Source organism: Anabrus simplex, chromosome 4, assembly GCF_040414725.1.
Source record: "Anabrus simplex isolate iqAnaSimp1 chromosome 4, ASM4041472v1, whole genome shotgun sequence".
NCBI lineage: Eukaryota > Metazoa > Arthropoda > Insecta > Orthoptera > Tettigoniidae > Anabrus > Anabrus simplex.
The window spans coordinates 263876412-263890561 of NC_090268.1; positions in this window are offsets into that span (position 1 = coordinate 263876412).

Sequence of the window (14150 nt, forward strand, 5' to 3'; positions counted from 1 at the left end):
CAAGTTCAGAATTAAAATTCTTGGACGAGTCGGAGCAGAATTCGTGGCCTCCGGTTAACAGAAAAGACACGTTGCCCCTTCAGCACGCGCGAGGCACTATCATCTAAAAACAACCCCACATCTGTGTAATTATTGTTGGTTTGATGAAAATGTCTGGTGTTGCATTCAGCATCACCTGACAAAACATCTCAACATGAAGTCCGACTTTTGATACTAGATAGCAGAGCAATATTGGAATTTCGAAAGTGGTAGACACGCCATAGAAACCATCATCCGTTCAAAAGACTGCTACCGGGCAGCTGAGACATTATTATTATTATTATTATTATTATTATTATTATTATTATTATTATTATTATTATTATTATTATTATTATTATTATTATTATTAAATTATAATGATATTGCTTTTACTTCCTATTAACTACTTTTCTACGCTTTTCGGAGACGTCGAGGTGCCGGAATTTGATGTCAGTATATCTGCCGACATGAGGATGACTGGTATATTATTATGTTTAATTATTATTAACAAATACATCGCAAATGGGAAATATCCCGGTGGCAATGAACACTTACAGTAGTGTAATGATAAAGTAAACATAATTACCCAACAACTACAACAACAACAACAATAAACAAACAAACAAATAAACAGAGTACAACAAGCAATTCCGTGGAAATTTAATATTACAAGAAATTCCACTAGTTTAACATTCTAGCACCTTCAAATACCACAGGGCTGAACCAGGATCGAACCTGCCAAGTTGAGATCAAAAAGCCAGCGCCTCAACCGCCTGACTAATTCAGTCCGGCATTATTATTATTATTATTATTATTATTATTATTATTATTATGTCCGACTCGTTGGCTGAATGGTCATCGTACTGGCCTTCGGTTCAGAGGGTCCCGGGTTCGATTCCCGCCCGGGTCGGGGATTTTAACCTTCAATTGGTTAATTCCAATGGCCCGGGGGCTGGATGTTTGTGCTGTCCCCAACATCCCTGCAACTCACACACCACATATAACACTATCCTTCGCGACATTAACACGCAGTTACCTACACATGGCAGATGCCGCCCACCCTCATCGGAGGGTCTGACTTACAAGGGCTGCACTCGTCTAGATATAGCCACACGAAATTATATATATATTATGTATGTTTAGTCCTCAGCCCGAAGGCTGGTTGGATCCTCAACAGATCCGCCATCAGCTGTCATAGATAGCCTAGGCATCACTGAAGAGGCGTACTAGGAAAATGAGGAGTGAGGTAGTTTTCCGTTGCTTTCCTCGCCGAGCCAGAACTCGCTATTACGCATCAGTCTGCCAAGCCCACTGAAATACATGCACCAACTGACCCTATGAGCAATATTTTCACACCATTCATAGCAGGGACTGGCTGCAGAAGGAATGGCATTACTTTTTTGTTATTTGCTTTACGTCGCGCCGACACAGATAGGTCTTATGGCGACGATGAGGCAGGAAGGGGCTAGGAGTGGGAAGGAAGCGGCAGTGGCCTTAATTAAGGTACAGCCCCAGCATTTGCCTGGTGTGAAAATGGGAAACCACGGAAAACCATCTTCAGGGCTGCCGACAGTGGGGCTCGAACCCACGATCTCCCGAATACTGGATACTGGCCGCACTTAAGCGACTGCAGCTATCGAGCTCGGTGAATGGCATTACTAGCATCACTCATACCTCAGTCACTTTCATTTTGTGAAAGCCAAGGATGAAGCTGAGACAGATCAATGAAAGTAACAAAATTGCTCTAGCCCGTACCAGAAGCCATAGTGCACTGTAAACACTAGTTCCCGCCAGCAAAGGCACATATATTGCACCCGTCCACCTCCCGAGTCCCAGACTAGCATTTATCTCAGGGGTGTCGGTTCATTATTTAAATCATCAAATATAAATATAACGGCATAATAGAACACGGGGATGAACGGAGCAACTTAAATTTAAAAGGGGGAAGGCTCGATTGTAACTTGAAATTAAGGACTCCATGATAGGACTAGGAAGTGACTGTTACTTCAAAAAGGGCATCATCTAACTACAATAAAAAGATTATGAGAGTGGTTTCCTTTGAAATAATTTGCCAGAAGGAGCGGTTTATTACGCCATTTGACGTATAAAACTTTGATACACGTGGCAACAATATTTGAATTTACACACATGTTACATATATAAATCACTTGCCATACCGCAAGTGGTATCAATATCTTGCTGCGTTGCTTCTGAAATAAAATGACATTTTGGAGGTATAATTTACGGATCGATTCCATTTGAATCGAACCGTCACTCAAAGATATAGCTTCCTTCTATCGGGAGCCCGAGCATAACCCATGTTACGGTCGGCTTCCCGATTTAACTAAGATGATGTACTCCGGCTATGTACATTTTTCCGAGACCGGTACTCGGACTGGGTAATGTTTCTCGTGAAGTGCGAAAACTGGATTCCACGGACAGTTCCTATCTTACGATATCCAGCTGATGCCATACCAATGAATTAGCATATACATATTATTTACATGTGATCTGAATTGTTTCCAGTTAGCCTCAGTAGACTACTGACACAGATGAGATAACGAGAAGCGGTGGGAAATACCATGCCAGTGACCCCCCTCGCATCGCGAGCGAAGTAAACAAACACGCAAGTATGACTGTAACATCGTCCCGTACGGAAACCGTACAATAACGCGGTAAAAAAAAATGATTCTAATATTATCATTCTCATTATTCAAACATACGAATAGAGGGATATCGTCACCAAATAATTTAATTCACGATATTATCATCCTCGAAATTATTATTATTATTATTATTATTATTATTATTATTATTATTATTATTATTATTATTATTATTCAACGGTTCCTGGCACTGTCACGTTGATTAATATCGTCATTATTATGCGGGATGCAAACACCAAGTGGTTATTACTGTTATTATTATTATTATATCCCCTCGTGGTTATTATTATTATTAATTAATAGGTGACTCAAGATATTATTATTATTCACGTCACTTAAAAAGGTTATTATCATTAATGAACCGGTCACTTCCGCCAAATTATATATTAAGATATCGGTCGCAATTACAAATTAATTCACTGATCAACCAACGACATCATTACAGTTATTATTATGACAATTATTATTAATCTGACCGCGATGATTTAACATCGTCCTTACATTGTTATTATTATTATCGGTTGCATATTATCATTTAGATTCCCGTTTAACATCCTTATCAACGCTCATTTAATTAAGGCGGTCCAATCCTTTATCTGCAATATTTATTATTATTATTATTATCACGACATCATGATTGTCCCTCGCTCGTCATTACAATGAATACAATATACGACCATTTATGTGGAATCTGAACTCTCATTATCCTTAGATCCGTTGTATCTCAACGAATAATTGTGCAGTCTATTTATTTCGTACATGCTGTCACGGGTTCGAATTCTACCCGCTGCGTAACTCAGTATTTCTCTGTGACACTGCCCGTACATTTTACACTCATATCAATATCCTAAGTGTCTCTCGTACGGAATTTATTTTCCTCTCTATCTCAATATTCCTCGATTCATTTATTTATTCCTCACAGAATTATCAACTGACTTACTTATTCATTTCGGACATCGTACGACCTTTTATTATCTGACTGCAAATTCTTTCACATTTTCTATCTCATTTGGATCTATGCCTTAGTTCATTCTCCACAAATAATCGTAACATCTTGAAATTATATTTACCAAATTTTGACAATCATGGTCTCGTAATATTAGCACTACATGTTCCGGCTAATGAATCGCAACTTCAAAACGCGACATTTATACGTAAAAAATATTGGACCGTAATTTAAACCACACGTTCATTAACATGTACGGATTATTAACACCGATCTACATTTCAATATTATTAATCGATCAAATTAAATTATCACGCACTTTAATTCCAAATTAAAACGACCTCCCGTCATTAAATGATTCCCAATAAACTCAACACTTGATCACATAAATTATTATTATCTCCAAATCATATTTAAAAAAAAATATCTTCTTTAAAAGAATAGTTATATTATTTATTTATTATTATTATTAATATTTAAAAAAAATAATAATTTCGCCTGTAATACGGTAGTCCACTCGTAATATGTTTAACGCATAACCCCTTTTACAAATTCGATTTATTCTGGCACTAAACACTCCAGATATGATTTACTTGGAAATATTATATTAATCGCATCTCACAAATTTAACAACTTCACTTTGAAAATATGACCATATTAATTCCAACAAAACACACTTGGTATGGCGAAGCTGGATTTTCCTTCCATGTCATTAAATGGCTCGTTAAAATGACAAAACATAAAAGCACATATCGGGTCTTATTTAACTAGCATAATCAAAATCAAATGTAAAGAAATTATCGACTACAAAGAAAATATGAATGCATGCATGACTTAACGTACTACACTATATATACAAATTTACATCTCCAACAAACTGAATACATAAAAGACCCGATTATTTACATTATTATGATTTACTACTGTCCGTGCTACAAATTTAGGATGGGGTCGTTAAGCGACCCATCTTGTTACAGAAGGTAACCAAGTATGACCAAATTATTCCCATTTTTCCCATCACGATAACATTTCCCAAATATATTTTACAGTTTAGTACTCATCTTAGTTATCGGTATTCCATTGCAGCTTTGCAGACGAGAGGCTTCATCCAGCCCCTCTCTGCGTTTTACTCCTCCATCCTTGATGGCGTAGTTTCACAAAAGATTTCCTGGCACATTATTATTTTACACTCATATCTTGATTACCACAAACCTTCACCATTTACTACGTTAACACTGTATACTTTAATTTGGATACAACAAATTTCTATCCTAGACCCAAGAATTTAATATATTTACACTATTTAATCTTCGTCCACCTACCGCACAATGGACCTGGACACGTACGACGAGGTGTCAACTATTTCGCCCGTCGCGATACGCCCGATTTATACGGCATTCTTGACGTGTTCATTACATCGGTTCGGTATAGCTAAGTACAGGCTACTACTTCCTTAAAGTACTGTTCGTCACACAGTCTATTATGTACGTACTTATGGTGATATATTTTATACTACTCTCTTGCAAGGTAATTACTTTACGTCACTGATTATTCATAAATAAAAAACACTATCCTACGTTAACTATTTCCAGATTTAACATGTTGCTTGAGCGCGATCACACTTTACAAACACTGGCGGATGCTCGCGCCATTAAATGACTGTACGTCCGTAGAATTCTAAGTTACCGGCGACCAACAGTTCAGCTCCCGATATTCAATTCACGTGTGCTGGCGACCGTCAATTCAGCTCCAACGATTCAAGACAAGTGTGCTGGCGAGCGTCAATTCAGCTCCAACGATTCAAGACAAGTGTGCTGGCGAGCGTCAATTCAGCTCCAACGATTCAAGACAAGTGTCTGGCGACCGTCAATTCAGCTCCGTATATATGGATGATGCCTTTTTCCCGCGGATTCGTTGACGTCATGCCCCTTAGGGAGGGGGTGGATTTTTAATATCGGTACTTGCACTCCGAATTGGAAGTTAAAATTTACATCAAATTAATCCACTCCGCTAGCATATCTGCTGGATAAAATATGAACTCCAGGTGATCACAGATTTAGGAGATATGGGTGGATTTAGCTCCTCACATTTCGCGCCTTTGTAAGCGTCCCTGACAACGTGGTCTTCTTTCAGCCAATGAGATTCAAGCTGTCCGGTTTCCAAGAAATCCAGCCTTCAATTTAATTAATTTGCCAATAAGTATTGATTATTTTTCCATGCATGACCTCTAATAAATTCATTACATTCATCCGCGTACTCATATTAATTTATTACTGAATACTTTTGTAGTTACGAAAATATCTCATCCATCATTCCTTAAGATGGTATCACTGAGTCTCCCATCAAATTTTTACTATTGGCCGGCAAGCGGTCACGTGATTTAAATCTCCACCTGCTCGAACTTAGGCTAGCGAACGTACACTCAGCCGCTGTAATTTTCCATGAGGTCATGGAATTTCCGTCCTACCAAAAATATCCCAAGGTCTTACTCATGTGGTGGGTTTTCTTTGTATGATTCTCCCCCTTCCTCTTTCTGACCAAGACTTATTTGTGGACTCTGTATTTCCTTGTACGCCAACTAATGATATTCCCTGCTGTGAAGTAGCTAAAAGTTGTCGGGTTGAGCTAATCCGTCAGGCTCCAGTCTGTCGTCCTTCCTTCGCTCTGATTTCGACATTACCTAAACGAAATATTTTCAAATACACTCCTCTGTATTTCAATAAATGTATCATATTATTTTACCGATCAAATCATGATTGATTATGGGCCTAAGTCACTCGGGTTCAATATATTATTATAATAATAGTAATTATTATTATTATTATTATTATTATTATTATTATTATTATTATTATTATTATTATTATTATTATTATTATTATTATTATTATTATTATATCCTTCAGTTTCTTGAAGTCAGAACTTGAGATTCTATTTTGAACCAGGTTCACTGCCAGATTCCTTTCCTGACCCAAACTCTAAATGAACGGATAGGTGCACAATTGTATGTCTTGGGGATAGTTAATCGTGTGGTGTGTGATGTGTAAAGGAAAATGTGTATTAAGGCGAACATAACAAACTAGTTCCTGATCTAGATCAATTAATCATACGCTATTAAAATCTCTGGTCTGACCGGGAATAGAACGCGAACTCTCTGAACTGACGGCCTCGACGCTGACCATTCAACCACAGATCTAGACATCGTCGTCATTATTATTATTATTATTATTATTATTATTATTATTATTATTATTATTATTATTATTATTATTATTATTATTATTATTATTATTATTATTGTACCGGGAGGTACACCCCAACGCCGCGCATTTTAATCTAGCGCCTATAAGAACTCCTCTACTGGTGAAACAGTGAAATTGAAACTAGACCAACTTATAAATTTACTCAGAAAATATCACCACTAAAATATGATGTAATTTTGTTATTGTGAAGTTTCCTGAACTGACTGTATTCCTACTTGTTTTGTTCGCCATTCATCAAGAAGTTTGGACATTCTTCCATAGATGTCGCTACAAAAAACTGTGATCATGCACCCTGGTGCTAAATGAAAGAACTTTAAATTTAAAGAAGTTTTGTATTCATAAGTTTTCTTTACTAATTGATGTTCATTTATTTTTGGGTTGGCAATTTTTATCTTTATTTTCCGCCAGTTTTGAATCCAGCCAATCCCTAATTTCTGTAATTAATTTTCTACCAAGCACAGTCTTCTTCTTCTTCTTCTCCGATTTTGAGTGTAACTTTTAAATTAACCAATAAATTGAGAGAGTGTGGCTGGTTTATTCGTGAAAGGTCTCGAACATTCCCCGAGCGTTTATAAACTGCGGATTTTCACGTCTCTTGGCCAACTGATCGTCATCTTACTGAGTGTGTGTGTGTCAAGCAGGAGGCGGGAAGACTCTTCGTCAGCTGCTAGAACTTCTATAAGGTAATGTCCACTTAACATCTTTATTTCTTTCTAGCTCCGCAGTTTAACCCGAGGGAAAGGTCCGAAATCGTTAACCATGTAACCTTCTTTTAGAAATATGTAACTTTCTGCCGGCTAATGTAATTATTTCATACAATCTTCAACTGTAAATCGGGGATACAGAGTGATGTACCCGCTGGAGCTCCCTTCATCTTGGTTTAAGGTGCCACGTTTTGTTTCTGCAATGTATTGAAGTTATTTTCATTCGTGCTACCTCAGTAGTTTGGGAATAGCCCCTGTTTCGTCGGCCCAGCGCCCTATAGGTTTTACATTTCTTTTTGGAGCGAAGTCTTCGACTCTATTCAAATTGTACTCGGGCCGTTTATTTAACCTGTTCTTTTTCACTAAGGCCCTGTAGGTTGGGTTCTAGATACCTCTGTGTAATTAGATTTCTATGTGTAAATAGTGCCTTGTAAGGCTAGAGAGTGTTAGAGTTTCATGCTATGTCGCCTTGACTAGGCTTGGAAAACTGAGAGCCCGTTTGCTCTTTTTGAAAGTTTTTGTAAGGTTATTGAATGCCTCCTGAAGGCTAGATGTTGTACTTTTGGGAGCAAGTACTCTTTGAATTAGGGGATTTCTGCCCCTCACTAAATAATACCTCTTCCTTTGTAAAATTGTAAAACTAGGGGCTTGAAGCTCAGAATTTGTAAAAACCACACATCTTGGACCTTCCTATTCTTGTTTCAAGATTGATTTTGTACCTGATATGTTGTTAGTTTGTTTTGGGAAAACAAATATAACCTTTTAAAGTTTTAAATTAAATTCTGGACATTGTAGTTAGACCCATTCACCCCGGCACCTTCTTTCACCTCTGCGTTCCACGGAAACCCGGAACAATTATTATTGCTATTATTATGTTCGGGTCCATGGCTAAATGGTTAGCGTGCTGGCCTTTGGTCACACGGTTCCACTAGGCATTGCTTCCATCCACCTGTGTCATTGTCCTCGATATCATCTTTCCCATCTTACATGAAGATGGTTGCCTAGTAGCATTTCATCTTAAAATAATAATCACCACCACCACCACCTTCCTCACTGACCTCCCGTAGTGAACTATTGTTTGCGCCGCCTAGAGAGTCTTTCATTTTCACACCACCGAGCTCGATAGCTGCAGTCGCTTAAGTGTGGTCAGTATCCGGTATTCGGGTGATAGCGTGTTCGAAGCCCACTGTCGGCAGCCCTAAAGATGGTTTACCGTGGTTTCTGTGAGTAACTGAACGAGTGCGCGTCGTTCCTGGAACTACAGTATGCCCTTGTCGCGACGCCTTATGAGTGCTGGGGCTCTAAAGTTGCCAACCTCTCGACGCAGTGAATATCGATTACTAGAATCTAAGAACTACTAAAAATATAACGAATACAATTTTATTTTCTGAAGTAAATTACGAGTAAAAGATTCATTTTTTGTAAAGTAACGATTACGAGTAAAAATTACTAAAAATGTAATCCTTACAAGTAATTCAATTACTTCCTAACTCTGGGTATTCACTATTGTGGATAATAGTGTGATGTGTTGAATGTAAACGAAGATGTCTGTTATGAGTTATGACTATGACAAACGCAAACACCAGACTCCCAGTTAGAGGAATTAACCAAACGCGATTAAGTTACTCGACCCAGCCGGTAATTGAATCCGAGACCATCTGAACCAAAGGCCACTACGCCGACCATTCAGCTAAGGGGCCAGACAGATAATTTTAAAATACTGTATATCCGTAGGGCCTAAATGAATAGTTGATTGTCACGATACAATATGCATGCGACTTAATTTTCCCTGTCATATTCCTGCAGCCAATACGATATATTTTGTCGTTACAAGTTATTCCTACAAAAACTACCCTGTTTCAAACTTTGCACTCATATCCCTCGCTTCAGGTGCGAAAATAAAAATTATGGAAAGATACCAATATTGCAAAGCAGTAATTATTATTTACTTATTTAGTTAGGTTTTTTTCACTTTTTTGGCTAGTGGCTACTTGCTATTTGCTTTACGTCGCGCCGACACAGATAGGTCTTATGGCGACGAAGGATAGGAAATGCCTAGGAAGTGGAAGGAAGCGGCCGTGGCCTTAATTAAGGTACAGCCCCGGCATTTGCCTGGTGTGAAAATGGGAAACCACGGAAAACCATCTTCAGGACTGCCGACAGTGGGGTTCGAACCCACTGTCTCCCGAATACTGGATACTGGCCGCACTTAAGGGACTGCAGCTATCGAGCTTGGTGTCTAGTGGCTAAACATCGCGCTGATACATAGAAGAATTTTGGCGACGCAAGGATAGAAATTGGGAAGGAAGTGGCCGTGGCCTTAATTAACGTAAAACCCCAGAATGTGCCTGGTGTGAATGTGGGAAACTGCGAAAGACTATCTTCAGGGCTACTGACGATGGGATTCAAACCCACCATCTCCCGAATTCAAGCTCACAGCTATGCGACCCTAACCACACGGCCAATTGGTATTATTATTAGTGTGATTATGATTATTGTGATTATTACTACTCAGATTTGTGACACAAAGTACCTATTGAAGATCCAGAACTGCTATATTCGAAAAGGGCTTTTTATGAATAGATGTTCTGTTTATAAGAGTAGCGTATATTATGGAGGAATGACCTTCATATGATGATAATAATAGGAAAAATACACTTGTGCTACCTAGGAGCGTACTATGGAATTATTTTGCAAAAGCACGATTGAATGAGGTGAATAGAGACAAGAAAATACCGCAATAAACGCGATGAAATTAAGCAAGATGATTTTTGCGCCGTTTTTCAATTTTCTTTACATGTCGTCCTAACTAGAACCGTTTAATGTTATAATTACTACTGTACTATAAGGTGGATATTACGGCGATAAACTGAATTTTCAGCGAAATATTGTACATGCAATTTCGAAGAATACGTAATATTCTCACATATAACGCATATACTGTAGTTTTGAAAATGAGCAGTACAAGAACATGAAAGTTTTAAAATCAACGTAACTTCTAGACAACACGTGTGAGGACGGTGTTCAAATAATAATAATAATGATAATAATTGTACCGGGTGGTACACATCTATGCCGCACATTTAACTCTTCCGCCTTAAAGTACTCCTCTACAGGAGAAACAGTGAACTTGAAACTGGACCTACTTCACCTTTCCTCTGAAGATGTCACTGTGTGAATTTCGACTTGTTTTTGTCCTCTCTCATAGATGTCACTGCCGAAAAAACTATGATCATGCACTCTGGTGCGAAGTGAAGGAACTTTTTGAAGAAACTTTGTACTCATAAGTTTTGTTTCTTTACTAAATTTTGTTCATTCTTTTGTGGGTTGGCAATATTTAGCTTTTCCTTCTGCCAGTTTTGAAGTTAGCCAATCAATAATTTTAATTAATTTTCAGCCAATCCCGTAATTCTTCTTCGATTCTGTGAGTAACTGTTTAATGTAGCCAAAAAAACCTGGGGGTGTGTCTTGATTATTCATGAAAGGTCTCGAACCTTCCCCGAGGGTTTATAAACTGCGGATTTTCTCGTCTCTCGGCCACTCGATCAACATCTAACTAAGTGTGTGGACGTAACGCAGGAGGCGGGAAGCTCCTCTTTCATCAGGCAGCAGGTCTTCAGTAAGCTAATGGCCGTTTAACAACTTTATTTCTTGCTAGCTCAGCAGTTTAACCGCCGGGAAAAGTCCGAAATCTTTACAATGTAACCTAATTTCCTAAATATGTAATTTTCTGCCGGCTTATGTAAAAACTTAATTAAATGTGTAACTATAATTCGGGGATAGAGAGTAATTACCCTCTCGGGCTCCCCTTCATTTTGGTTTGAGGTGACTACGTTTTGGTAACTGAAATTTTCTCTTCCGTAATATTTAAATTTCCTTCTTAAACGGGTCACCTCGATAGGTTGGGAATAGCCCCTGTGTCATCGGCCTAGTGCCTTTTAGGTTTTAAGTATGCATGTGTAGGAGCGCAAATACTCGCCTCCATTCCGTTTGTTTTTTCGGGCCAGTTCCTTAACCTGTTCTTTTTCTGCGAAGGCCCAGTAGATTGGGTACAAGATACCCCCGTGTCATGTTTGTAAGTTGTGCCTTGATGGCAATTAATTGTATAGTCTGGGATGGCCTTTAATAGGCTTGAAAATCTGAGAGCAGGTCAGCTCTTTTATATGTTGTAAAAGTGCTTCCAGGAGGCTTGATATTGTAAATGACGGAGCTGGTGTTCCATGTTTTAGGGGATTTCTGCCCTTTGAACAAATTTGTATTTGGTAATGCGGAGCTAGGAGCTCAAACTTGTAAAACCTAGGCGCTTGTAGCCCAAGGGCGTTTAAATTCTGAAATCTTGGATCCTTCCTAGTCTTGTTTCTTCACCTACAGTAATCAAAAATTGTTAGATTTTTGTTGTTATTAATTGTTGGAACTCAGAAAATATAACCGTTGTTAAAGTTTTAAAATTAACTTTGATTTCGTAGTTAGACCCATTCATCCCGGCTCCTTCTTTCACCTCTGCTGTTCCACAGATACCCCGGAATAATAATAATAATAATAATAATAATAATAATAATAATAATAATAATAATAATAATAATAATAATGGCGTGTGGCCTTCTTAAGTTTCGAGTTGACACCTGTTGGAGACCTGCGCGCATGAGAGGGTGAGACCCCAACTGTGATGATTTATGATGCTGGAAACTGCACACTCACATAGCCTCCGAGCCATCGCTATTAATCAATTAAGGTTAAGATCCCTGACGCACCCGATAATCGAACCTGGGACCTCATGGAGCAAAGACCAGTACGCTAACCACTGAGCCGGTCGAAATTAGTGTCCTCGCCCCGAGGTGGTGCAGCTTATTTTCTGGCACACCCCCAATGGAGGTGAGCTTAAGGTCCCATTTTAATCAAATACTAGACCTCCTGTTAATCTTAAATTTCTGACAGTACCGGAAATCGAACCAGGGCCTCAAGGGACAGCAGCTAATAGCGCTAACCGTTTTGCTACGCTACTATACCTCATTATAAAGAGAAAGAGCCAATTTTCCCAGCAAAAGGAGTCTGACCTCGGTGGGATGCATACGGTTGATACAATAGCAGCGTGATTTTGAGGTACTAACGTCACCATGCGGCCTATAATTACTATAGCCTACCACTGGATGCTGGTGTGGTTGCACGTCTTATGAGTTGTCATTTGGTTCGTCACAGTGATTTCTGCAAGCATACAGCGAAGGAGAAGTGAAATAATGAAGATTAAAGAAAACTCTAGTGCGGAAATTTATGTACGTGACCTATGTACAATAAATGACTTCAAATTTACCTTAAACGCATTAAAGAGAACAGAGCGGCTTTTCATAATTTCAAAAAGTCTAAGATTTAGTGTCAAAAGGCACATCTCAAAGTAAAAGCACCCGAGCGTTGTGAGGTGAATTCCGGGCTGCTGAAGCTTCAAATGAGCACAATTACTGCCTCAGTGATGGAAAAATGTCAAACCGATACTAACTGGATACATTATTTCGATAATACATAACACGCGCACCGTATTCTACACCAATACTTGCGACCGTCATCCCATTCAAATGTTCAAATTACCCATTGGAAGTAGTAGTTTCAGACTTTATTTCGTTATTTGTAATATTTCAATTGTTGTTTTTTAAATTACAATAATTGCTAGTTGTCTTTTTTTTCACTGAAGTTCATACGGTTCCAATTTCTTTCTTGGAAGCAATGAAGGAAGGACCTGCTGAAACTTTTATCCTTTAATTCAAATCTGATAAAACAATTAAAGTCGCAGTATTGTATTTATTTATATAATATTTGCCAAGGCACCTGAGCTAAAGCTCATTGTGGTAGCGTACATTCTAATATTATCATGCTGCGACTCAGCTCTTCTAACAATGTCTGATATGCCCTTGTAGATGGAAGAAGCATTTTTTGCCTTATTTGTTCTACGAAGAAAGACTCCCCGACGAGCTCGTACGTTAGCCTACATGGGGTGAATTTAGAAACACACAGAAGTCTCTTGTGATGTGATGCTTTGATCTGCTCGATCTCCTTAAGTTTTGTTTTGGTGAGGTACATCCATGATGAGCCATACGATGAAAATCCAGTGGACCAAGGAACAAACCCTTGATCCACCTCAATTGGAAGATCAAAGAGCCATGAACATGTTTGAGAGAAATGTTTAAATTCGTTTCCAATCATGTCAGCAAAGCAGGTGCAGAAATTCATAGAGGTCATATAGCATTGAAGTATGTGGCAAACAACTCGAATGGGGACCACTTACCTACTTAAGAAAATGCTGTGATGAGTTTCCCTGCTGTAAAAGAAATACATGCAATTAATGTTAAACCAGACTGAATAACTGAATTTGAAATCAAGTTTGAAAACCTCATCGTTGATTGCAGTATGGAATGTTTTGAGAAATTAACTTGTGAGTTAGCTGAATATGTTTTCAAATCTAATGATCATCTTCCTGAACCTAAGCTTCCAGCGGTGTGATATGATAACGGTGGGAATCAATGTCAGACTGATAAAAATGTAGGCCATCGGTTAACGAAAA